General features: G+C 45.6%; 1 long non-coding RNA gene across 3 annotated transcripts in view; it reads left to right on the top strand.

The window, feature by feature from the left end:
- The window catches only part of LOC138731632 (uncharacterized), a 153,228-nt gene that overhangs the window by 24,302 nt on the left and 103,330 nt on the right, over positions 1-25,596 (top strand). For all 3 annotated transcript variants that reach the window (XR_011339183.1, XR_011339182.1, XR_011339184.1), the window contains 5 exons: positions 3,100-3,233; positions 3,773-3,886; positions 15,298-15,507; positions 19,853-20,029; positions 23,708-23,867. This is a non-coding gene — a long non-coding RNA (uncharacterized lncRNA). The remainder of the gene's footprint in view (positions 1-3,099; positions 3,234-3,772; positions 3,887-15,297; positions 15,508-19,852; positions 20,030-23,707; positions 23,868-25,596) is intronic.

The raw sequence follows: 25,596 nt of genomic DNA, 5'->3' as shown, positions 1-25,596 counted from the left end.
TGCATGGCAAACGTGAATCCCTTCAACTCTTACACAAGTGTGATGATAGATGTGGGACAAGGGCCTGGGGACACGAGAGGTGGGGAATTTTAAACATGAAAGGTAGAAAAGAGACTGAGGAACACAGGGAGAGGCTGCAAAGTGTAAGGTGCTCTGTGATGGTGGGGCTCAGAGAAACAGGAGAGGCATGTGAACACAAGGGAAGAGAGCTTCAGAGGGAAGCTGGAATCAACTTTGGATGAGCTGGCTGAATTAGTAAGGAATGGCAGCTGGCTATAATCACAGGGAGTTTAGGTGCCAAATACAGTGAGCGTGAATACAAACTGCAGTTAAGGAAAAAATTCCATATATAAGGGTAGGCAAGAGCTGAGACACTTCCTTTCCAGTATTCTGGACGTTTTACTGTCCAGAACAGAAGGAAAAAGAACACAAAATCTGAAGGCCCATATGGAAAATTCAACCAAAACTGGATCAAGAAGTAAGTCACTGGTGGAAGAAGAGTCCTGTTAGATTCACCAGGAACACCTTCAGTGACTTAAAGTCCAAACGCAATGTGGTTTTGTGTAACTGAAGTAAAAAACGTGAAATCGTTTTTGCAATACCAGCAACCAGGCCTGGGTTTCACGCAGAGAGGCACAGCAGTCTGTCCAGAACAAGTATGGGCAGATTTTACTCACCATAGAATCTTGGGATTCTGTGTCCAAAATCCACTAAAGCATCTTCTCCATCCCAACGATTCATCAGTTTTACTGGTTGTGCAGGTTTCAGTGGAGACAAGACCTCAGTGCTCCATCAGCAAGACTCAGCCAGCCTGCATCAATAGAACATTGTGTTGGGGTGCTAAAGATCCATTTATACCAAGAAGAGTCACTTTCCAAAACCTGGACAAGATTCTGGGACCTGGAGATTTGAAGAGAGAAAGCTTGGGTGAAAGTAGGCATGGACAATGTGTCCCGCCTGGATTTCTTGACTCAGACAAACCTAATTAACTGCATGCGTGTTTATCAGCTTAACTATTGCTCCCGTCCACCCTGTCACCCTGACTTGGACAAATACTCCTCAAAAAAACATAGCAAGAAAAATGGGACTTTCAGCACAACAAAAAATTGAATGTAAAATATCTCTTCGTCCTGGAGAACCTCCCTGCCCAGCATCAGTGCACAAACTTCCAGTGTCCAAAATACCTGCTTCTCTTCTTCCTCAGGTGTCCCACACTCGAGAAATGCTGTTTGTGTAGCCCAGGAGGGACTAGTTGGAGAGGCACCTACAGGTATCCACAGTTTTCCATGTTTCTACAAACCCTTCCATGTCTCTTCCCATTGTAGCAGTAAAAGTAAAGCTGAAGGAACACAAAACTTGTCCAACTTGTGAGGGATTTGCTATGTTGACACACTGCTACATTCTCCTCCGAGCCCCCACCCCGCAGCGTAAATACCAGGTAGTGATCAAAAGCACAATGCGCCTGCTGACAAAAGGGATCTCGCTCACTGTAACAACACTTTCGCCACCTCTATCTATCTCCTTTTTCTTGAGAACACAGTTTTACACTTGTCCTTCATACAAATAACCCGAGGGTGGGAATTATTCAGAAGGCTCGTGTTTGACACCCCATCTGTTCATTTCTGACAGCGATATATAATGTAAGGCTATAAAAACTTGAAAAATAATGCAACATAAAAAGGGATTGACTCGGCTCCAAGAGGCCATAAACGGTAACAAATACCATTGTATGATTTATTTCATGCTGTAATCTTTACAGTAAGTCATCTTTCAGACATTTCCTTGTGACAGGTTTTAATAATATTAATGCCCAGAGCAATCCAAATCATCGCCAATAGACATATTTATCAAGCTGCCAATCCAAGTAAATGAAATTCTATAAGCAATAATGTAACATGTTTAAAGGAAGCTAATAAAACAAGTCAGGAGAGAAATATTACTGCAAAGTATGCTCTCTCTAATCCAGCCCTGGATTTTATACAGCCAAAATGCAAATCTTTCCCTCCGTGATTTATCACTCAAAAAATACCAGTGACCTTTTCAGGAGCTCTGGCACAGCCCCTCACACAGTTATGAAGATTGGGATGCATTCTGCCAGATTAGCCGAGCCGGAGTGCTCAGTGTTCTTGCCTTTTTGTGTCCTACCTTCGGATTGGGATGTGATGGGTTGCATCAAAGAGTGCGATCTGAAGTCTTTAAGATTCATTGACGACTGCCAAGCCTTAACACAGGCTTGGCAACTCAGCAGGTATTTACGAGCAATTATCAAGGCACTAGATACTTTACAATTAACAGGGAGCTAAAACTTAGTTCTTTAACCTGGTTTCCTTTTTAATCAAATTCAGTTTCTACCAATCCATTGCTTGGCTGGAGCGATCCTGCACCAGGGCAAGAGGGGAGGAGATGGTGCAGAGTTGTTTGCACATGGTGTCTTGCTCATAAACATTCTTTTACGCCTCTCTAGGAACTGAGCAGGAATAGGTCAAAAGCTGGTGGTGACCTGGCCTATGACAGATGCCAAACTTCCACCTGAATTACTTATTTTTGTCTTGGATTTAGATATTCCTGTAAGGCCATTTGGGACAAGCTGGTGTGGGCTCTTAACATGGTGCTTACTGGCACTTGTACGTGATTTCCTTACATTCACTTAAGATGTGATTTATCTTTACAAGTGAGCCTCCTGCATTAGGCAGCTGCTGGAGCATGGAGTCAGCAATACTGCTGAGGGCAGGGATTGTAGAGGGAACCTTCTCATCTAACCTGTTCTACTCACTGATTCTTTCGATGTCAAGATTTCAGTGACTGCTTTGAGCTTCAGATCTCCTAGAGAGACAGTTAGTCTTGATTTAAAGATTTTCAGCAATGAAGAAACACATCACATCTTTCAGCAGCTGTTCTAGAGACTAATTAGCTTCATTTGAAATAGATATATGCCATTCCTAGGTAAAATTAAACCCTCTGTGTATTGTCTCATTGTTCCGCAGACTTGTGTGCCTTCAGTCAGTCATTGCAAGAAAATGCAGCTTTCTTGCTGTCCCAAACACCCAGTTCAAAGGTCTTGCAAAGCAGCCTGGATCTCGTGTGCTGCTGCTCTTTCAGGTGTGTGATTGCTGCCCTGCCAGTGGTTTGAAGCCTCTGCCTGTGGATCTGCTGTTCTGTCTTGTTCCATTCAACACTGCAACAACCGATGCCCTGTGATGTGGGATGGAGCCAGTTACCAAGCTGGGAGACAGGTAGGACAGACACTTTCATGCCAGAGTGATGAGGGACTGTGAAATGCCCTGCAGATGGAAAAATGTACAAGTTAAGACATCCACAAATGGTCTGTGTAAATAAGAACACAGTCTAATTTAGGTCATCTTAGGGTTGGCAGCCTGAATTTGGCTAAACATTAACATGAGGTTATGACTGAAAACAGAATTGTTGCACTTTAACAACAAATGTCAGTAAAACGCTCTCTCTGTGAAGAAAAGGACACAAACTTGAGTTTCTGCTGAGCAGTGCACAGGACAGACCCAACCATGATGAGTCCAGCAAATTTAGAGATTCTCTGCTGAGCTTCTCAAGGTTCCAGCACGCTGAAATTCAGTTTTCTTGCAGCCAGAACTGAAGATGCTAGATTGAGATGCATGGAAAAAAAACAAATGAAAATCCCCATGAACTCATCCCATAACTCAGGCCTTGCGTGTACATTTTAAAGTCAGTTGAGGGAAGGAGGAGAGCAGTGGTGTTTAGGTTTTTTTTTCTCTCTCTTTCCCCTAACACTAATTAGGTTTGAAAGACTGCAGCTTGAGTCCAGATACCACATGCCGAGAAGAAAGGAACCCAAACAGCTGATGCAGAGTTCAGACTAAACTAACTGCAAGCTCCCCAGGGACATCACAAGGTAAACCTGATAGTCTCTGTCATTTACAATCATTATCAGGCAGCTAAGGCTCTGTAATTTTACTTGGGAGCCAATTAACAGATCCCTGAAGCTCAAGAATAAGGTCTTGGTCCTTTTTCTGGTTTAGACAGGAAAAATGGGGACAGTAAGTCTTTGTTTTGAATCGATACTCCAGGAGCTTTCGTACCCAGGGGAATGGTCAGATCTGAACGTGCACTTTTCATAGAATCATGGAATGGTTTGGGTTGGAAGGGGCCTTGAAGCTCATCCAGTTCAACAGCCCCTGCCATGGGCAGGGACACCTCCCACTGGATCTGGTTGCTCAAAGCCTCATCCAGCCTGGCCTTGGACACCTCCATGGGGCAGCCGTGGATTCTCTGGGCAACACTTTCCCTCTTGAGCAATGAGATAAAGCACTGAGCTTAGGAGTCAAGCAACCAGCTGCACTGCACCAAGCTGGCTGTGCAGCCTTGGGTGAGTTATTTAACTGTATCCTAATGCTGCTTGCTGTGTACCAGGAAAATAATAGTGCAAGTGTTAATTTAGGTAATGGGAGCTTTGGGGAAAGGACTGTCTTCTGTGATTTGTTTGGCCTGATGTGAATAGGTACTGATTTAACATGAGACATTTAGGAGCTCTACTCAAAGAGCATGAGTAAGAAGCAAGAGAATATCTTGGACTGAAGCTCCACATGGAAACATATCAGTGTTTGGGGAAGTTTGGAGCTGGATTGAGGTCTGAGCTGTAATGAGTTGGACTCATCTTCCCTGGAACAAACTAATCATACATTTTCATTTTGGGACAGTTTGCAAGTAGGAATTGGTGAACCGTGCTCAGAGCAAACAAAATACATAGGAAGCATGCTCTTCCTTTGCCAGCCCTTTGCAGACCTGAACCTGAGCCAAGACCGTCAGCTGATCTCTTGGTAGGAGGTTTTTGGCCTAAAATTGCCTGCTGTATATACAAACTTAGATAAGAATTTGTGCACTGGGTTCTGTTTACCCTCTGGCAGAACAAGGGTTCAATAATAGTTTCTTGGTCCATTCCCTAGCATGTGTTGCTTTAAACAGCCAAGGCAGTTAAGAGGTGGAATGGAGAGCCTGAGCAGGCTTTGCAGTCCTCTGACTATGAAGGATACCTCATACTAAGCCTCTGCAGGCTTTCTGTATTGTCATCATCTTTCTTTATTTCCAGCTATATTTCAGTCTAAGCAGGGCACAGAGGAGGTAACATCCTTTTTTCTTCCTTATTGTTCTATTGCATTCAAATAACTACCCATGCCTGGGCCTCTGTGTTCTGATATTCAGCAGGGCTTGTGCAATGTTAGAGTATTTTTATTGGGAAAACTGCAAGAAACACCAAAACCGGTTTACTGTTAACATAATAGCTCCAGCTTTCACAGCAAGCATTGGCTATGCCGCTGTGTTACTCCAGAGCTGTGCTACTGGGTGTAAAACTGTTGCAGCCTCTGGTGTCACGGTCTTCTTTCCATTACAAAGAGAGGTTTGCAGCATTTTGTTAAAGTGTTCCTGCTATTTGAAGTGTCTCAGTGATGACATGTGCCGTGCTTTCCTATCCCGCGTTCGCAGTGGCTCCGAGATGGGGGAATGTGCCCATCTCCGGCCGTACAGCTGTTCCAGGACAGCCCGTTCCTGGTTGCTTAACCCAAAACTGCTTGAGTATCTGCTTTACTGGGGTACGTGAAGTGGGGAGAGACAGCAAGGGCAAGAAGGCACCTCTTTCACTTTGCTTATTCCACTTTATTGTTCTGTTGCTGTATCTGAGCAAGCAGTTCTGCTTCTCATGAAAGAAGGAAGAGGGAGAGAAATCTGAAGAAAGGTAAAAGCATTAATGGGTCAAGGCCTCCTTTGCATAATTCTATTATCACCAGGAAGATTCTGCAATAATCATGTTAGGCATGTGCTCTGGAGCATCAAAGTGACTTGTCTTACCTTACTTTTTGATGTTAGACAGGTTTAAATGCTTTGTACGGATGAGGCACCTCAGACGGCTGATCAAGAACGCCTGTGCTGTTCAAGCAAAGCAGTGGCCTGTTTTGATTTTTTTCAAATGTCAACAATGCCACATTCTTCCAGCGAGGAATAATCTCTGTTGTCACAAACCATGAAAAGCAAAGGAGTAGGAGAGAAGCTGTGTGTGGGTGCATGCAAACAGGCTTTCTGAAGCTCCCACCTTTGAATCTTCAACAGTGCCTTCTTGTGTTGTGTTTGGGTGATGTGTTTGTGTTCCTATTGCATAAATAAACCCAGATCCTGTAGTGAAAACCACAGTGGAGCGCACAAAGCTCTTAAGGACCTCCGTGCTGTGATTTGCTAAACTACACCCAGTCTAAGGTCACCAGTGTGAGGGGGTGCTTAATACTAGTGGGTTTTATTTTTAGCATTGCTACTGGAGTCTCCAGTTGAGTTCTGAAAGTTTTCCATAGAATCATTAAGGTTGGAAAAGACCTCTAAGATCATCCAGTCCAGCCGTATCCGATGCAATCAGAAGCGGTCCCTGACCCTCGTGAGCATGGGTCATACACACGAAAAGAAGTATAAGGGAAGTAGAGGAGCTGTAGTTTGTTCAAAAGTGTGTGTCAGGTTGGTATGAAAGATAAAAACAGAAGTCATGTCCCCAGTTCCTAGGCCAGCAGTTTTCCTGCTGGGCCAATTTGCATTTCTGCTCTCAGATCTCAGCTGCTGCTAACGGGGCCATTCCCTTGCCAGAGTTAAGTCTTTTCAGAGGTGGATCAAATAGTCTTCATGAAGCAGGACCTGATGAATTATTCTTCCATTTGTTATTAAACAGCCATCCTTTTTACAGATGCAGACGAGTATCATTGTGCTGTCGAACAGGAGAGTTACTGGGGATGAGCTTGCAGGTCAGTTCTCCAGTGTGTGACTGGTCTGTATGTCAGCTGGGCCACCCCATCATTTCAGGCAGGTACAGGAGCCAGGAACCTCTCTGAAGGTCCACGTAGGGATATGTAGACTCTGTAGAGACTCGGACATGCTAAATCACTTACCCTAACGCATGCATCCACCTGGGCATGAACCCTGATAAGGGCACACACACACACACAGAGGCCACTGCAAGGAGCACTTGCCCATGAGGAGATGAATGCATTTGCCCAGGCCAGGGTTGTTTTCTCCCTCCTCCCTCCTGCAGTCAGATACAATCCAGCAGAAGGAGCAGTGACGGCTGTCACTGCTGTGAGCTGGGCTGGGTTTCGCAGTACAGCATGCAGCGGGTGGTGACTGACACAAAGTCAATGAGAGCTGAGGAGAATCCAGACTCTGTAAATGTTAGATGAGGCAGGCTGGGCATTGACAAAAACAAGAGGTGGCTGCAAACACCAAGTGTCATTATTCTCTGAGCAGTAATGGTAAGGGGCCTAGGAACTTCCCATGGAGATTAACTACTTCGCAGCAGGATGAGGAGCTGTCTCCTGATGTGAAGGGACATCCTGTTGTCCTGAGAACACTTGGGAGGAAGGATGCATGACAGCAGGAGTAGATTTTTAGAGCACACGCACAGTTTCCTGTGAAGCACATATCTTGTCTGAAAGATGATTTTACTCTGCTGAGATAAACTCCACGCACCTGATGGTTTAAGTTAATGCCCGAACAGGAGAAGGTCTGTCTTAGTCATCACTTGGCAGTGGGTTCTCCAGCCTCTTCCTGCTGAAGGAAGGGCTCTTTGCTGCTTTCCCATCCATCTAGTTCAGCTTGCTCTCTTGATCTGCCACCAACGTACCATAAAGCTGGTCTGATTCCCCACTGTCTCTCCAGTGGCCAGTTAGAAAGACCAGTACTGTTTAACTGCTGATTGCTTATCTCCTTGCAGCAGGAGGCCATGCGGAGTGAATTAGGTGAGCTAACTGTATTAAGCAATCTGGAAGTGCATCATTAATGCTCCTGACACTTCTCCTGTAGTACACATGTGCCAACTAATAAGCATTAGTGACAGAAGCGTCTCCATTTCCCAGAAAACAGATGTAGCCAGAGCAGTGACAGGATGGACTCAGCTGCCTGGGCTCGGCCTCTCTGCAGGTTGAGATGCTTTTCCAAGCTCCTCTGTCCTGCATGTGGGTGGGAGTTGCATGGGGATAACAACTGCCTGATGGTTCTAACTTCTGCTAAAGCTTTAATGGAGAACTTGAGGTTTGGGGCTAATGCTTCTTTTTTGTGACAGAACAGGATTCTTGTTTCCAGACCAGTCACTGTGCCTTGGAATTTGGTTGTTTCGTAAGGTTTTCTGCTTGAAAAAAAAATAATGCAACTACACTGAGATCCATTCTGTCCCCTTTAGGGCAAGGGGAAAAGGACATTAGTTTTTTGTGAAAGAGAAATGCATTTTTTTAAGCCTGTCCTGTTCTTACAGAAGGTTTCTGGTGTCAAGGTTATAGGGTTTAGTTCTGGTTTCCTCTCATTTTCATTCCTGAATAAGCCCAAACCTTAAAGAAAGCTTTAAAGAAGCCCTGCTATGACTTGATATTGTGACCCTGTAAAACATAATCTGTATTGTAGGCATTTCTTTCTCCCTTTCTTTCATCTTAGACGCATTTAATACTCTGCCAGCAGTGGAGAAGCAAACGTACCCAGTTTCTCCTCTCTCCTCTGAGAGTAAGGACTGGTGCTCACCAGCAGCGAGCCTTTTGTTCCCACCAGTGTGGCTGGTCTTATGTACTTGCTTATCCCAGCAACTACCAAAAAGAAGCAGAAGTCCTGAATGCCAAACGAATGCATCAATCATAATTCCTGAGCTGCCAGCAGTCATGTAACTGCTTAAAGACCTCAGCAGCCCTCTGGCACTTAAAGAAAAAAAAAATCATCTAATTAATCACAGGTGAAACAGCTTGGACCTGCTCCAAAGCCCCTGAATTTACTGCCAAGCTTTGATGCTAATTTTCCTTCTAAGTAACCCCCTAAAGAAATTTACGATTAGGTAATTAAAGTGATGAATAAAGAGATACTTAGAAGAAGGAGGAAGAAGAAAAAAAGGAGGGGGGGGATCAACTTTGAGTCAAAAGCTTTAAATCTCCTCACAGAGGAACGTTAGTCATTTCTGTTCATGCATTGTCTCTGAAAATGGGGTTGGATTCCCACAGGAGGCTTGAGAAATATTCCTTAAGTTAATGTTTGCATAACCAAATAAAGCAGAAAAGAAGGACCTAAACAGATTGCGATGTCAAAACGGTTGAAGGAGAAAAGGACTTGGGGCTTCTCTCGGAGAATCACAAACTCTGCTACTTTTGTCAGAAACCGCCTCATCCCTATTCCTCTTAGGTACCTGAGGTCCATTTATTTGATGGTAATTAAACACCTAGGAATGCCATCTAATTAAAAAATGCAGTGATATCTAATTAGAAACTTGGGAGCATCTGAACAATGTTTAAAAGTCTAACTATCAGTCCTTCATAGGGCATGAGTCCTGTATAATTTTCAATGTCCTCTCACATTCTTTCTCTCTTTGTTTTTTTCAGAGGAGAAGGAATGAAGTAGCCTTTGATTTGCACTTTTAATTCAACCCAATGCACCACCCCAGGCACAAACGTGAGGAGCACGAGTTTAAACAGAGGGACGCGTGCTGCAAAATTGTGATGGGGCCATTGGTGTTTCCACAGAAGATACAGACGTGGCCCCAAAATAGAGATAAAAAAATTGGGATCCAGTTTCAGTTCCAGGCTGCTCTTTTTAATTAAACCAAAAAGGAAAGAACCAATCCAGAGAACCAGCCTGCCACTGGGGAGTCGGTACCAGCTTTTTGGCATGGTCTTGGCTAATTCTTTCCTTGTGGCTAACAATGAGTCTTAGACTGCAGGAAACTTCCGTCGTGGCCCATAAAATAACGGGGAGGAGGGGTGGTGCTTGAGTCTGGGGGTACTTGTTCGTTGTAAGCTGTTTGTGGTGGTGGGAATGTTTTCTCTCCAGGACTGTGTCTCCCTTTGCTTTTGTCCGTTTTGATCCCAGGCGCCAGAGTGGCAGAAAGCTGCCCTGCCCTCACCTCTGCTCGGTCCCCGGAGCGAGCCCAGGGCTCTGCTTCCCACTACATGATCCTCCCGACCTCTCTCTGTTCATAAATGCCTGCTGACCCCATCCCAGGGCCCCTTTGCTCCTCCTGGCACTGAGGGAAGAGTCGCTGACTGATTTTTGAGGGCACCCGAGAGGATAAAAAATGAGAAAGTGGCAGATTAGATCGGAGGTGACAGAGATGAGAAATAAAAGCCATTAGAGCCCATTTGCAATGTGCCCTCATTGAGTCGAGTTTCAAGGTGTTTTTCCAGATTATTAATAGCCTGACGGGAGTTTTTGTACAGGAATCTGATAGAGGAGATAACACCCGTGTACGCACATCACAGCGTGGGGGGGTGGGTTCTTATTTATTTATTTGGAATACTGCAACCCAGCCAGCTGGGTTACAGACAAAATAAACATTCTCCATTATAATTGTGGCATCTTCAGACACATCTTTATAATAATGCAGTGGTGTGAAAGAAGCTCTCTGAAACCTCTGCAACCAGGGCAGGCTGCACTCAGAGCGGCTTTAGTTGAGGCCTTAGCATCCTGGGGAGGACAGTGCTTTGCTTTACATCACTTCAGTCCTTGGTTAACATCCCTGAACCTGGGTCCTGTAAGCAATTTTGGACACTTATAATCTCCCAGGCTTCTGATTTATTCAGTGTGGCAGTCTAATTTGAAAACTCAGCCGAGCACCGATCCTAACCAGCTCGTTTCTGTCTCGTTCCCCCTCTTATCTGAACCATCTCAGTGCAATACCCAGTGAAATGGAAGCTGGAAAGAGAAGGAGGGAAGTGCCAGAATACTTGCGCACGTGGGAAAGAAAGGTTAAAAACTTCCCAAAGTCATACTTTGTAATTGCATGCTTGTAAAAGAAATACCAGGTGGGTTGTGCTTTGAACTTCGCAACGGCTTTGTGAGACTGAGTTGTCAAATGTGGGTAATTGTAGCTTTCTTCATAATCAAGGGGTGGCGCAGAAAATGTGCCTGATAGAGGCCACGATGCCTACAGGCCAAACAGACTTTCAGCTGAAGGAGAGACGCTCTTCAAACATCATTAGATGGTGGTGTCTGTGTCTGCTGCTTTCTATTTAAACTTTTAGGTTTTGCTTCCTCATCTCATGTTGACGAGCGGGGATGGTTTTCAGCTGAAAGAGGGGAGATTGAGATGAGATCTTAGGCAAAGATGTTTTGCTGTGAGGGTGGGGAGGCCCTGGCCCAGGTTGCCCAGAGCAGGGGTGGCTGCCCCATCCCTGGAGGGGTTCAAGGCCAGGTTGGATGGGGCTTGGAGCCCCTGATCCAGTGGGAGGTGTCCCTGCCCATGGCAGGGGTGGGACTGATTGGTCTTGGAGGTCCCTTCCAACCCAAACAATTCCATGATTCTGTGTTGCAACCTAACTCTGTCTGTGAGTGCTCCTGGGCAGAAATACTCAAGTCTTCATCTCTGTCGCATAATTCTTTGTAGAGGTAACCAAGGTGATTGGCAATGAAACTGGACAAAGGACAGTAGAGAGTAATTCTACCCATTTTTCTCTGTTCCTCTCTATCGCACGGTACTGTCTGCAGGATATGCTTCTGACTAGCTCATACTGCTGACTACAAACTGCTGCCTACACTTTATAGAATGTGTTTCTTATGATTAGTTAAAAACTATTAACTAGTTGCTTTTATTTTCAAGTGAAAATCTAATTTTCTCACAATGAAAAAAAATATTCTTTCCTTGTAAAAATATATAAAATGTTACTTTTTCAACTGTAATTTTTCAGCAATGTTTTTCATTGACAATATTCTCCAAATTGTTAATTTCTTAATCAGCTTAAGCCTGAAATGGTAAATGATATTCCAGCCCTGCAGGATGTAATACCAATTCCAGTGCTGAGATCTCCAGCTTGTAAACTACTGTCCTTCAGGATGAAAGGTGCCCGTATAACAATAAGGTATTATTACACTTCCTTTACTACTTTGTACGCGCAGAATTTACTGACTGCTAAAAAACCCCTGGTGCAATGCCCCTTTGATGTTGTCTGTCTTGCCTAAGCAGTGGTTGCCGCTTGCTTCTTTCCTACCCAACCAGTTACGATGCTGCCTATGGCAATCCCAGTGGCTGAATTCCTTCCTTCAGTAAAACCTTAACTAGTCAAGCTGTATCTTCAAACAGGTCCACATCCCCCTCAATAAATATCAAAAGGGAAATCCAGTTTAATATAAACAGAGAATAGCAAAATGGTGCTATTTATACAGCTCAATTTCTCTTCAGTTAAACCACTAATGGCACAGAGAACTCCCGTAATTAAAAGCCACATCTGATAGAACAAAGTCATCTGTGGAAGCAAAGAAAGGGGAGGATGAAAGAGCCACCACTACACAACAACAGTCCAGCTATCGGTCTGTACATGTCTCTTTCTCCCTGTTTGGAGAGTCGGCCTGAAACCTCTTCTGACAAGGAGCTCCTCTGCTGACAGATGCTCCCCGCGGCCTCCACAGGCTGCAAACAGATGCATTGTTCTTGCTGTCAGCTCCCCATTGGAAGGTGATTCTGGTAAGCAGCAATTGCCCTGATTTGTTAGCATTAGTCAGCAAGTGCACGGATCAGATTTGCTACTACAGAAAAGGAAAAGCATGTCTGAGACTGAAAATCAGCACTGGTAATCGAGAGCGCGTCGGGGTGCAAGTCCTGATCTTCGGGTGGTGAGGGATGTGCTGCTGGTCTTGACTTCAATTCCTTCACACTTTAGAACAGAGCTCGTTTCTGTCAGAGCAGTCTGGATAAAGGCATCGCATCCCTCTTCAGGGTCGTCACCCAGACAGACTGTGTTGCTTGTGTGAGACTTGATGCCTCTAGCGAAAATCTGATCACAGAATCATGGAATGGTTTGGGCCTGGCATTTTCCACCCAGGTTACGCTAACAGCATCAGTTCTGAGGTCACTTTGGCCCAGCAGTGCTCGGCTCATGTGCCTTATTAATGCTTTTGCTTGGACAGATTTAAATAACAGATTTTTATGACCTTTCCTCTCCCCAACGTTCCTAGGTACCTACAGACCCTAAAGAAGTGCTAGGTTCTCCCTGCCCTGGGCAGCAGAACCCCATTAATGTGTTCCTAGCTGTAGGTTCAGACTGATCTCTGCTTTTTACCCAGCACCAGAATTGCTCGCAGTGCAGAATGTAGAGCAGACACGAGCCACAGAAATGGAGCGAGTGGTTAACACCAAGTGCACAGGCTGGAGATGCAATTGCACCTGATTTTGATTTGGGGGTTGTTTTTTTTTGTTTCAGTACATTTTGGCACTTTCTCCCAGCTCTTCCCTTTCTCTCTCCCTGGCACAGCTAGAAGTCGTCCATTAGTGTGAATGATGCGTGTCACTGCGTGCTGATCTAGGACAGAGCTCAGGCTGCTTTTCAGAGCAAGTGCCTGGAAGCGTTATTATACTTTAGCCAAGATTCTCAGTGGTGATTTAAAATGGATTTTGACTTTAAAGGTACATCTTAAAAGCACCTGGCTTTCTAAAACTGTAAAAGCTCCTCAGTTCTCACTGTGTATATCAGCAGCTCTCAAATTAGGCATGTAAAAATAGAACCATCTCCTAGTATTAGTCTGTTCTGGAAGTATTGTTAACACCACCTGATCTCCTTCTAGCCTGTGATTCGTGCTTGGTTCTTGCTGTGTGAGGTGTCCGAGTGGAAATTCCTACTGGTGGGAGAACCAGGCCCCTCGGGTTCATGCAGTTGGGTTCACTTCACTCTTTTCCTGTGCACTTTGGTCCCAGCTGCATGGTGTCACCGCTCGGAGGTGATGCCCCCCGCAGCCCTGCTCTGTCAGCACCACAGCCTTGGCTCAGCTGCTCACCTCTTGCAGTTCTTGGTCTGAAGACCCAGGGCTGCTGTTGTGTGTTAGTTGGAACTAGGTTCCACCATCTCCTAGTGACCGCGTTCCCAACCATCCTCTGTGTATCTCTGCCCTGGGGAGTCCTGTGCAAGTTCTCAGATACCCCTGAGCAGTTCTGCATTGCCACGTCTCTGGGCCTGACCGGTTCCCTTAACCCAGCTCTTCCCTGAAACTTCTTGGTGGCTCAGCAAATGTCAGTGCTATTGGATACTCCAGCTGCTTTAGTGGCGTGATTCTCCTCTGAGCCTCGTGAGCAATTTCATGGCAGAGCTCTTTGCAGAAAGGCTGTTAACCACGTAGACTCTTCAGCTGGTCCATACACAACAGGACTGGAAACACTAAGAATAATTTTTGCCTAGTCATCTCTCTAAAGCTCATAACGGCTACTGGCTGTTACGGTGCAAAGGATCTTTATCTAACTGGGGTAAAAGCCTTACAAGCACTAACTTGAGCAAAGCTACAGCTGCTCAGGATCTTTCAGCATTTGCCCCTTCTCCTTTTTATTAATGCAATGCAACAAGTTAAGCCAGAGCAACTGTGTCTGACCCCATGGCTGGAGTAACATCTGTGCCTGTACTCTTGTCATTTGCAAAAGGGAATGGCTCTAATCTCTTGAGCACACTGCTCTGCAGTGACATTTCCAGGACATCCGCACTCCAAAAGGCATGCAGTAGCCTTGGATTAGAGTTTAAAATAGAAACATGTTTGCCTTTGTGTACAGCATGGGATTGCTAAGGAGAAATAGCGATGGGAGCGTGCGGTTGGGTTGTGTGACCTCCAGCAGTTGCATGGTTCAGAGGCTTTCACGCGGTGGGACCTGGTCTGTTTTTCACATCACAGCGATACTTGGAGCAATTTACTCAGCTTAGGCAGGGAAAGCTGTTACCTCCTAAGAAACTGTTCACCTCAGTGGAGACAGTGCTAATTAGCACAGGTCTAAATTAGAGCAGAACTAAGGCTGATGCTTTAAAAAAACTGGAGGAACTGAAGGACTTGCAACATAACGTGAAATCAGGAGAAAGCAGCCTGTGGTGTTGTAAGAAACACATTGTCGTGTCCCGTGCTGGTACCTCCGACCAGCTGAGCGTGTCTGTGCCAAGCAGCAGGGGCACCAGAGAAGCCGGTCTGCTTGGGACGCGGTGTGCCGGGTCGGAGCTGTGCCGGGTCGGAGCTGTGCCGGGTCAGTGTCCTACTGGGTCGGTGTCACGCCGTGTCATGTCTTCGCTGCTGTGCCTGCCTTTAAGCTGATGTGACAATACGCCTCCTGAGTGTTTTGCAGGCTCAGCTGGTAGCAGCTCAGGTCCTTCCTACCCTTCTCTGCAATGCAAAGTACAAATCATTCAACTTGTGTTTCTAAAGGTGCTTTTCTTAATTGTAAGCCTGTTAACTCTGGTTTCCTAACAAACAACAGCTGAAACTCTTTTGTTTGTTTGTTTGTTTGCTTTATGTATGGTATTTTTTAACCACTCACAAGCTGTTGTTCATCTCTATGTTGGTAAACAGGAGCTGCCGGCTTTCACCTTGGGAGAGGCAGAATTGGAGCAAACTAAACCGCCTGGGTAGACCAGGCTCAGAACTCCGAGTGCGGGAGAGCGGATGCGGGATGCCGGTCTGAAAGGCAGCGTGGTGCCAAAGCCTGCTGATTTTCACCCTGAGCTGGGTGCGTGAGCATCGCTTCATGCCTGGTGAAACCTCCTTTGGAGCCGTTCTGCTGTAAGTGTGATCCCTAGGTAGGGACTCTGTCCGGCACAGGGAAGCAGCAGCTGTGAGATGGTCACCTCCATCCCTTCTTCCTCCTTCCAGCAACCCAGTGCAACTCCCCAGAGCCTACTGGTGCCCAGCACAGCTTTGTGTGCTCTCTCCTTCTGTTCTGCAGTGGCAGTTTTGTGCTGGTTTGTAGAGAGCATCCAACTGATTTATTGCTCCCAGCGTCTCTTAGTTTGTAATAAAGTTTTCAGCAGCTCTGTCGAGCCGGCTCCCCGCCCCCGCGCACGCACACATCCCTGCGCTTGCTTTGTTCTTCTCACACATAATGTCAACTCATAAACCTTTCATCAAGTCAACCAGGTGGAAAAAACCCATTACTGAAAGAAGTGTTCATTCAGGTTCAGGGGTGGGGGAAGAAATGGAAGGGAAGGCAGTGGAGAAAGTTCCCCAATGGGGAAAAAAAAGGGGGAGAAGGAGGGGGTGGGGGAAGGGGGGGGGGGGGAGAAGAAAAGGGAGAAAAAGCTGTGTGTGCTCTTCGCTGAAAAGCCGGCTTTGCTGTGCGCCCCAGGTGCCAGGCCCCGGAGGAGCCTGGCAGATCTGTCATCCTGGTGACAGGCGATGGAAAGCTCTGTGTACATATTCAAAGAGGCAGCGATTTGGGCCTAATACCCACTGATGAAAGGGAGCTTCAACACAGCCGGCCTCTGCCAGCTCGAACAAAACCACTTGTGCTTTTGTATGGCAGAGCGAACTCCCCCCGCAAACGCACACACGCTGGTGCTGGAGGCTTCCCTCCTGCTTCCCCCCGCCCCAGATCGATGTGTTTAAGCCATATTGGCTGAGGCTCATGTGCTGAAAGATGCTGCTGGCCACACAATGGAGGAGCTGACAGGGGTGTGTCAGCAGGAGACACGCTCTGTGGAGCAGGCGCTGAAAACTAGAAGTGAGGAGGCATGTGTGAAGTGCAGAGATCGGGGAGCAGCCCAGGCTTTTGGTACGGCAGCGTCCAGCAGGGATGGTGGGGTCAGGGCCACGGCACAAACCTGTTCCTGGTACCAGGGAGACCCTGGCACCTTGCTGGACCCTGAACGCATCCCTGGAGTGGAGGCAAGGAATGTTGCGTGGGCAGAGGTGTGATAGGAGGTCTCAGGGGATCCGGGCAGCATAACCCCAGGCAAAGCGCCTTTCCTGCTGTGCTCGGCCTCCACACAGCGCAGAGGAGAGTATTCCTGTCTCCCACTCAGTCTCAGCTACTCGGCATCCAGACCCTCTGTGGAAGGCAGTGTTGCTTGCAGAGCTCATCGATCCCCCTGGCCAGTGCATTGATTTTGGATGGAATTTCCAAAAGGACTGTAGGTGGAGTGCACTGGAAAAAGAAATCTCCTTCACCCCATTGTCTTTATGTGTCAGGACACACTTTGGGGTTTGATGGATATCTTTCTGCATGCAGGCTTTGAGAAATTTCTGCAGAAAATGTTATTTCAGTGAGTTTTTAAGCACTGTAGTCCAGAGTTTGTGCTCTGGAGGAGAGACCCAGGGGCACAGGCGGGTAGAGAAAGGATGGGAGACAAAGGCGCGCAGGCAGTGACATCTGTCACTGGTAGTTTTTAAGTTAAAAATTCAGCATAATCTCATGCCACCCTGTCCGCAGTACCGAGTTCCAACAGGAACAGAATTGTCATGATTTCTACATGAATTAATTCAAATCTCTTTTTGCATGATATGGCGTAAGAAAGGGGCCATCTGGTTTGTGTTCTAGGTGTCAGAACCACTCATACCGGCACACTTTCCTAGCGCAAGATGCAAGTTGACTGCACATATTAATGTCTCCTTACCCTCTGCCTCCCTGAGACCTGATGCTGTTGTCCCATTATGGTGCTGCCATTTATACTGTCAATACCAATAATAATGATAATGCAATGTTTGGCATGCATGTAGTACCTCCAGTTACGACCGTGCCTGAGCCTTACTTAACATTACAAACATTTGTACTGCTTTCTTCACGAGTGCGAGGCCCGGGGACCTTAGGTGGGATCATGCTGTGATTAAGGACTGGCCAAGCGTGCAGTAAAACACTGTCCAGCTTACACAAAATTAGTATCTAGCTAGTGACGTAGTTCTTACACAGAGGTTATTGGCTTCCCCCAGACCACAGAAATGATTGTTAGCAGAGAGTTGGGAAAAAGAATCATGGTGTGTGGCAACCTGCGCATTGCAACAGGGATGGAGAGCTGGCAGCGAGGTGTCTGCTCGTGTTTAGTGTTTAAATACTGGCTATTAGGCATAGGAGCCTGCGACAATAACTTAAATAATAATGTAAAAGTATTGTCAGGCTGTCTGTAGGTGATAACATTGTACAGATTACATTTTTGGAGATGTAAGCAAACCTGAACATACTGATCCTCCTAACACCCTAAACCAGTACCATGCCTGCAATTCCAGGGTAAATGCAGGGCAGGGAAAGGATCAAGAAAATGGGTCTGAGTTTTTGGGTTCCAAACAAGTGCATCACAGTTTGATTAATTACTATTAATATTCAAGGGAGCTACAGGAAAGCTTGGGAGGGACTCTGGATCAGGGACTGCAGGCAAAGGACGAGGGGGAACAGTTTTCAGCTGAAAGAGGGGAGGTTGAGATGAGATCTTGAGGAGAAAAGTCTTGCTGTGAGGGTGGGGAGGCCCTGGCCCAGGTTGCCCAGAGCAGGGGTGGCTGCCCCATCCCTGGAGGGGTTCAAGGCCAGGTTGGATGGGGCTTGGAGCCCCTGATCCAGTGGGAGGTGTCCCTGCCCATGGGAGTGGTAGAACTGGATGGGCTTTGAGGTCCCTTTCAACCCAAACCATTCCATAATTCTAAGATTATAGCGATACAACTTTTTCTTTGTATTACAGCTTGGTGACAAACTGGTTCACTGTGATTTTTCCAGCAGCTGAATATGCAAAATCCAAGTAGAATTGTGTTTCTACTTAGCAAAGCCACTGTCTGTTCCCTTTCCTAGATTAAAGAGGCTCAGAAGAGTGGGAAAGAAGTCTTGAAGCAGAAAAGCCTCCTCTGCTACAGATTAGCTCTGTTTATACTGCACAGTCTCTGGCTCAAGTGAGGGGTTTTCTGCTTAGAAATATTGTTTTAGCATGAATTTATCTTGAAATGAACTTTGAGGTAAATAGAATTTAAGCATAAGCTTAAACGTGAGGTCTTATTTAAGTGCTTTTCTGTTTCACTTGCCAGCTGAGGATCTGGGCTGGGCTTTGAACATCTTTAGGGAGAAGAAGCAGATTAATGAGATTAGAACATTTTAAATCACTTTTGTACTTCCCTTGGCCACATGATCTCTATAATACCTTGTCTCCATAGACTCTACATATATATTGGCTGGGTGCTAGTAGACAGGGATGATGAAAATCAAGCTTGCTTGAGGATCCTTTCAGATTCAGGGAATGTATTCAATGGCTTATGGGTGTGTTTGGTTTCTTACCTCAATGTGCACTTAATCTCCTTGTCTGCTCTATAAAATCCCACATTTGAGTGCTTAATGCTCAGCCTCATGGGCCTAATTGCCTTGATGAGGTTTGCACCAGGTTATTTTACAGTCACGCTAGTAAAATGAAAGATGTCATGGAAGGTGGTAGAGGGTGACCTGGGAACAGATAGGCCTTCACCCAGAACATTAAAACTAAAGAGGATCTGGAGTGGTACCTTTTGGCATTGCCTACTGGTGTATCCACTTGCAGCCTTACGACTTCATAGGCGAATCTTTAATAATAAGCTTTGCATTCTTTTCTTCCTGACTCATAGAATCACAGAATGGTTTGGGTTTGAAGGGACCTCAAAGTCCATCCAGTTCCACCCCTTGCCATGGGCAGGGACACCTCCCACTGGATCAGGGCCTCCAAATCCCATCCAACCTGGCCTTGAACCCCTCCAGGGATGGGGCATCCACCACTGCTCTGGGCAACCAAGTAGTTTCTTGTTCAGAAATAAGGCATCTCTGCAGTGCTGCAGTCAGGGAACTGGTGGCCTGGTGAGCTCGCAGTTCACCTTCCAACACCTGGTAGTTTCCATTGTCAGGATGATGCAATGTAGAGCAACCGTCTGAGAGCAGTAGAGTGTAATGTAGATTGTCAGCCTTAGTGGGTGAAGAGGCTTGTCAAATGGAAACAGAGCAGTTCTAACAAACTGGAGTTTCCTGCAGCTGAAGTTCTCCCGCGAACAACGTTAACCATTTCCTCAAAGGCTTTATTTGGAGTAAAATACTAAGAAGGCCAAATTTGTCAGAATATCAAAAGCTCTGGGATTTGTCTGTCCAGTGAGGCGTGGGTCCCCAAGAGTTTAATGGCATGTTCATGTCTTGCAGCCCCTGATGTTTCAGGCTCTGAAAAGCCACATGGAAAGAAGCAGGAGAAGAGTTTGAAATATGCTGAATTCTGCTGCTGGTTACTCCTCATCTGCATCAGCTGGTTCCTTGATGAGTCTTCCCTCAGCCAGGAGCAGAGAGGCAACAATATAGAGAGCTCAGACTGCATGTACGTAGGTGGGATGTCAAGAAGGGAGGGCGAAAGCACCGAACCAACAGTCTTGTTTCTAAAGATCATAGGCATAGAGTGGAATATATATTTAATGTAGGTTTGTCTAAAAATGCAGCCAGAGTGAATGACTGTCCTGCAGAGCTTACAGCTTGTGAGCAGGTTCTGCACAGGGCCAGGGCAAACTCAGCAGGAAATGTAAACCCTGCCTAGAGCTCAGTTTCCTGCATTGAAACAGCGATTATAATTAGAAATAAATCACAGTTGCTTTTAGTTTGATGAAATTACCACTTGCATTAAGAGCAGCTTGAGCTGGCTCTAAATCTGTAGGATGTCACTTTGGGAATTGAAATATTTGATTGGTTAAAAAACGTGTTGTGCTGCGATGGGAAAGAAAAGAGTAAAACGTGAATCACACATGGGTGAATGCAAGACATTCTCAAACTCTCGGGTGCCTGGAGTCTATGAGAAATGAAATGAGCCCTTCTCAAAATGGGTTGATTAATCCAAAGATTCTTCCAACTCCTTAATTTATCTGCCTTAATCAGATGTGGGAGTCAGTTTTGACTTAGTGGCCAAAAGGATGATAAGAAGTACATGCTGCAAGAAACAAGTTGGGATTCCTTACTAAAAGGCAATTTGATTCCTTGTTAGTTATTGATGAAGACATTTAAATACTCATTCAAGAGATGACCTTTAAACAGAGATTTTAGAGAATGTATGTGGAATAGATCAAAACAGGAAGCAGCACAACTCTACAAAACCTACTCAGCTGAAGCTCTGTAGTGCCCAAGAAGCAGTGCGGTCTGTGAGCCACAAGAGCAGCTCAGGTTGCACCTCACTGGTTATACAGAGCTTGAGATGGCTACAAAAAAGAAATGTTTTTTTTCAAATGTGGAACACAATCTTCTTACTTTGGAGATTTTTATCAAAAGTTTTGCAGTATTGAGTATTTTTTCTAAATATCTCATCTCCCAAAGACATGAGCAGAAGTGACAGCTATGGCTGTTTCTTTTACTTTCTTAAAGCAAGGTTGCTACCCAGAATTATTAGAATTAGAAGTTCAAAGCTAAGACATCTGATTTTAAAAAGCCTTTCCTGAAGTTGCATTCTGCAGTGGAGCGATGGTAGCTTAGAGGAAGTGAGAGCTTGAACTCATGAATGTTGAAAGCTTGGAGTTTACGACACTGCAGGACTGTTTGTTGAGTACAAGGCCTGATCTGGAAATGCATTTAAGACACGCATGGCTTTGAGCATATAAATAGTTGCACAGAAGTCAATGGGACATAAATTTATGAATTTGCCTAAGTGCTTTGCTGGATCTTTGCCTAAAGAACCACTTACCCTGAGTTTCAGTAACAGAATCATAGCCCCGTTAATGACCAAACCTCTGGATCAAGAGCAGCAGTGAAATGTGAAATCCAGCTCCATGCTGTATCTGTGCTTCTCGGTTTGATTTCATCTCTACATAAACTTGCTCTGCTGGGCTGACAGTTGTGTCCCCTGCCCTTTCCAAAAAGTGATTTACAAGGTCCATTTTACACTTGGGAGTGGAACGGGGCAGTGCAGGACAGAGAGCAGCAGCCACAGCCATCTGGGAGTGGGGCAAATCATAGAATCATGGAATGGCTTGGGGTGGAAGGGAGCTCCAAACCCATCCAGTCCCACCCCTGCCATGGGCAGGGACACCTCCCACTGGATCAGGTTCCTCCAAGCCCCATCCAACCTGGCCTTGAACCCCTCCAGGGATGGGGACGCTTTATGCTGCGAGTGTGACGGTCCCTCCATTCCCAAATCCCCTGGTGTCTGCTCAGCTGCTGAGTGCAGAGAGGGAGCTCAGAGCACGTCCCCAGCTGCAGCAGTAGCAGGAATGCTGAGCAGGATCTGCAGGGAGACACTGGATATACCAATATGTTACCCTAAGAATGTCCAGAAAGCAAATGCTTTGAAGATTTGATTTGTGGAGATTAGTGTGTCAGAAGTATTTTGAGGAAAATGGGGTTGTTTTCCAGAAGTAACCCCCAAAGCTTTGCCAAGATTCCTGGCTATTTCATAGGTTAAAGGACCTTCAGTCCTTCCTATTCTCACAGCATCCTCTGTGGTTCACACACAACTGTGTTAACATGAGTCTGGAATATCTCAGCACATAATTATTTATCCTTCACTAAAACAAAGAAAACCATGTCTAAATCTGACTAATATCCCCTCCGCTGCCTGCCAAGAGGGGCCTTGTGTTTTCAGTATTGAAAACCAAGCCTGACTTGCTGCATATTTTGTGTTACCATGGTTTATGTCCAAATGCAAGGATTTAATTTTGTCCGTCATCAAACCCTGGTTTCCATATGACACCAATACATTCCTTCCCTCTGCCTGCTGTTCTGACAGACGATGGAATAGAATTAGACATTCCAACTAGCAGGCTTAAAACACAAGAGCTTATGTTCCTTTGGCTTTGGAGATCAAGGGGCAGATCTTTAGCAGGAATAAATTGTCTTCTCTGCATCTATGAAAATTTACACCATTTACCTCAGCTGAGGTGCAGCCTTGGATGTCTTTATCTCACAGGACAGTTCAAAGAAGATAGACACGATAGGACAGACAAAGAAGACAGACTCTCCTTTTCTCCTGTGCTTTGCTTTTATGAGTGATGTTTCCTTCTGGAGCACGTCCTGACCAGCCCAACTTACACCTTTGAAAGCTAGTAAAAAGAAGCCCCTCCATGTATTTCTCCATCCCAGCCAGTTTCAACTGGACGGTGTCAGCAGTTTAAACAAGCCAGTCTATGGTCTCTGCTGTACCGAGACTGGGAGTAGAAAAATGACCAGTTCCTTCTCAAAACACCGGCTGGGATTTCAAGGGAGCCTGAGGGAATTATGCACACATCTCACTTTGAAATTTAAACTCTGGGTCTTGAGAGAAGATGTTTATTCCTCAGCGTCACGCCCTGAAGGGACGGCTCATTGACTGCAACTGCTGTGATGTCATCCCCGTAGGGATTTTTTTCAGATTAAATCAGCCCTAGGCCTGCTTGTGACCTCCATCTCCGTCAGAACACCAGCGGTGTGATCCTGGGCTGGTGCTTTGCAAGCACTCATTGGTAACAGTTCTGCCTCTCCATCCACAGCGTTCGGTCAGGATGCTGGAAATACCATGTTACTGCTGAGGGTTGAAAATCCCTGCGGATAGGAAGAGGAGATGCACTATCCTCAGGAAGGAAAAAGGAGTCCAAGGGTGAGTGCTGCTGTGGCTCAGGAGAGGTGCAACCTGCTGAGATGTGGGAATGCAACAAAATTGTACTAATTAGAAGCAAATGCTGCCTGTTGGCTAATGTGTTCCAAGCAGATGTTTGTCAAAACAGCCAAGAGATGGGTCATCTGAAAGCAAAAGTTATAAATAATACCAACTAAGTTCCTTGTTATTTCATGTTTTCTCAGGCCAAAACCATGTGTCCTTCAGTGTTGGAAATGGAGAGTGAAACATGTTGTGTTGCAGGGAGCTGTGTACCATCCTGTCTGTGCACCTGAGCCGTAAACAGAAACCGCTGCGCAGCTGGACACCTGAGCATGGCCCGTGGGCAGCAACAGCCTGCTGAACCCTTACAGTAAGGGAACATTTCTGCAAGCAGAGGCTGGTTGCCTTGCTCCATTTATGACTAAATCGTTCTCTTCAATTCTGTACTCATGCAGATGAACGTGTGTGAATGGCACCGGCACCTCTGTGCATCTCCATCCTTCACTGGAGTCAGCGCAACCCTCCTTTCAGTCCCAGGAAACGTCAGACGGGGATGAAGGCAGAGAAGTGCATCCTTCTCTGATCCAAACTTGCTGAATAAATTCCGTTTTCCAGGTAAGATTCCTGCTTTTAATTTATTTTGACACCTAAGTTTGGGATGCCTTATTCATATAATGTCCTTCAATAATTTAACTGTGGCCTTCAGATCAGGTAAGTCTCCACTCTTCCCTCTGAGCGTGGAAGAGCAGGTCCTGAGAGGCTCTTACTGCAGCCAAATCCACTGCTAGCATAAACACACACAACCACCAATTTCAGAAGGATGTACCTGTTTGTTCTCGATGGGAATGTGGCCTGCTGGGTTCCTGTGGTACCACTCTGCGTGACATCCCCGCACAAACACACTGTGACCATGTTCTGATATTTCTCTACGGCATGGTGTACGCTGTATGAATACCTGGGGGTTCAACTGCCTGCACATACATCAGCTCAGTTCAACAAAGATGCGGAATCACACAATTCTGTCTTTATAAGTGGGTTGGTGTGAGCCCGCTCCTCAGCCTGGCACACCCCATGCGGTTACCAACCTTTTCCAGGCAAGAGATGGTACAAAGAGAAGTGTGGGAATCTAAATCTTCATACTAGGGTGTCTGCATTCAACAGCCAGATAGCTGGGCGTGGATAAATATAAAGGAAAAGACACAAAACCACTCTTAACAGTCTAATTTGGCACTCCAGATGGAGTAAAATACAATGTTTTCCCCAAACTTCAAACAGGTAAGACGTTTTAAAGAATATGCATATAAAAATACATATATAAAGAATATATACTTTGTTTGTACTTAACTGTTCTTTGATATGGTGTGGTAAGTAAACACTTTTAAAAGGAAGAAGTTAAAACCATAGATGTGTTGTTCATCTGGGGATGTCTCCACATGACTTGTCTCTGTGTGTGTATATATTTAGATGTGTATTTTCTATCTTAAGGAGGTTTATGCTCGAACAAAAAGCCCGTATTTAAAATTAATTTGTGTAAATACACCTGTGTGTGTAGCACCACCCTGTTACAGACACATCGTTAATCACATCTATATGTGCATTTGCAATCATGTTTGTATACACAAACACACACAAATTATGTACAGAAAATTAAGCATATGCCCATCTCACCTAACATGAAGCATCCCTCCAGGGAACATCAAACCCGTTTGTGACAACAAACAGACCTCTGCAGCCCAGGGAGGTGCTAACATTGATACAAACAGAAATCTCAGTACCTGTAAGGGTGATTACTTATTTATACATCATTTCTACACCTCTTCCAGTTGCTCCCTCCCGCTGCAGTCGCCGTCCCTCCCAGGCAGCACTCCCCAGCCAGAATCCTCTGATCTTTGCCCTCTTTTCCTTCAAATTAAATTTCGCCTTTTTTCAGCTCTCTGGTGGAGTGACAATCCAGTGCCAGAACTGTCTTTTAATACACAAAAGCATAAATAATGCCATCCATCAGAGCTGTCACTCCGAAAGATAGATTGCTACTTGTCCAGGCACTGGAATGACACAGAAGTGAAAGTTAGGAACTGTCTCTTTTCTTCGTTCGCTTTCTTTTTCTTCTTCTTCTCTCTCTCTCTCTCTCTTTTTTTTTTTTTATTTGCTGGACTGCTTGATTCTGATTAATGGTGCTGTCAGGGAGGGATTCCGCTTGCCCGGATAATGAGTCAGGAATGTATTCCCTGTCACAAACACAGCAGATGTCAGGGGCAGAAGGGCCCGGGAATGCCAGAAACAATATACAGTTTCTTCCTAGTCCCCTGACAGGCCAATATGCTGCACAAGGTCTAATTTATGT

Source organism: Phaenicophaeus curvirostris, chromosome 27 (genome assembly GCF_032191515.1).
Source record: "Phaenicophaeus curvirostris isolate KB17595 chromosome 27, BPBGC_Pcur_1.0, whole genome shotgun sequence".
Classification (NCBI taxonomy): domain Eukaryota; kingdom Metazoa; phylum Chordata; class Aves; order Cuculiformes; family Cuculidae; genus Phaenicophaeus; species Phaenicophaeus curvirostris.
Note: the sequence above shows the minus strand (reverse complement) of the source record. Positions and strands in the feature narration are given on the sequence as shown.